Genomic DNA, 1805 nt, shown 5'->3' on the forward strand with positions numbered 1-1805 from the left:
TACATTAGGTCGTGTAGCAGCTGCTACATAGCTAATTGATCTAACTAGCTGTGCGTATCTATGTATATTCGCGTTATTTCTTAGTTAGCCTAAAGGGAGTAGTTCCTCTAGAGGGAGAGGAGTGGCTAGAGGCCGCTTGAACGACTTTGGTAATGGATATTTGGCGTTAAGCTTGTTAATGTAGGCTAACTGCGATAGCTAGATAGATCTAGTTGATCTGTCGCGGTGTGTTTGTATTCCACAGAAGGTGGATAGTTCTCCAAGCAATTAGATCTTATATCGACGTAGTAGCTTACGTTTAAAGTCGTTAAGTGCTGCTGTATGGGCTAGACGCGTAAGTATAACTATATCATTAATATAAAAGAAGACAATAAGCTTTTCATTTCGCCAAAGGCAAGGTGCCTCTTTAACTTCTTAAAGACCTAGTTCATTAAGCGTCTTTGTGAGCTCTTTGTACTATAGTAGTGGTGAGGCCTTGAGCCTATAGAGAGCTCTGCGTAGTTCCCACAGATGCTTAGCATTAGAGAAGCCTTCTAGCGGGTGACAGTAAACAGGTGTATTAAGTTAAGCATTAGTGAATGCGTTAACTGCGTCGTATTAGCGTATTTTAAGGTTAAAGTATGCTGCAATAGCTATAAGTCCTTAAAAGATGCGCGTAGCTAGAGTTGCAGCGTATGTATCCTTAGCTATCGCTTGTAGATCGCCTTAAACGCAGATTCTAGCCTTGTATTTAACTAGATATCCCTTATTATTAAGCTTATATTTAAACACCTATATCAGCGGCAGGACTTTAGTGTCTTAAGTGTTAAAATCCTTCTAGGATATAGTCTTGTACGTATCCTTGCGCTTAATATCTAAGATCTTACGTTGCATTGCTGCTATAAAGCCTTGCTTATATACGGTAGAGAGCTTTATAACATCTTAATAAAAACGTGGCTCAGGAGGTAGAGTTAAGTGGTAGAATTGTGTTTTTAGAGCTGTAATAGATGCTGCCACAAACGTGGACTAGTATTTACAGACGAAGAAGCTGCTGCTTTTGCGTGTGGGCTTCCTAGATCTTGCTGCTCCTTCTAGCAGTATATGTGAATGGCGTAGATTGCTGTTGATAAGTTCGCGATTTGCTGCAGCATTTGTGTCTACTAATTGCTCTATTAAGTCGCGTCGCTTTCGTTTTCTTGATGTACGAGTAGATGGCTGTGTTTCTGGAGTAGGCGTGGAACTATGGCTGGCTGTAGCTAGTGAGACTTGGTGATATCCCATGTGATTGTCTGGATCTGGAGTAGCTGTCACAGCTGGTGTAGGCAGAGATCCTGCGTTGTGATCCTCATAAGGTTTTTTAGTACTTTGTGTGGACGAAGTTGGTATATCCATATCCTGGCTGGCTTCTGTTGTAGCGCCTTCGTCCTCTTCTTTAGAAGACTCTTCTAGATTCTGCAGTAGTGGCATATGGATTGTATGTATAACCTCTTGTATCTCTTCGCCTTGTAGTAGTGGATCTTGACTATCGAAAGCTTGGTAGAACATGTCCTCTTTAAACGTCACATCACGTGTGCGAATGACTTTGCCCTGGTGCGCTCTACTCTTTGCTTTTAGTATCTAGATCCTATAGATATTTAAGGCATTATAGCCAACAATGTAGCCTATAAGGGCACGAGGAGTGAGCTTATCACCTCGCGGTATCTGCGTGCGTAGTGCGTATGCTCGGCAGCCATATATTTTAAGATGAGCTATTAAAGGCTTCTTGCAGTACGCTATTTCAAATAGTGTTTTCTAGCTAAGAGATCGCGTAGGTGTGCGATTGAGAA

This window comes from Exserohilum turcica, assembly GCF_000359705.1.
Source record: "Exserohilum turcica Et28A unplaced genomic scaffold SETTUscaffold_19, whole genome shotgun sequence".
Lineage (NCBI taxonomy): Eukaryota > Fungi > Ascomycota > Dothideomycetes > Pleosporales > Pleosporaceae > Exserohilum > Exserohilum turcicum.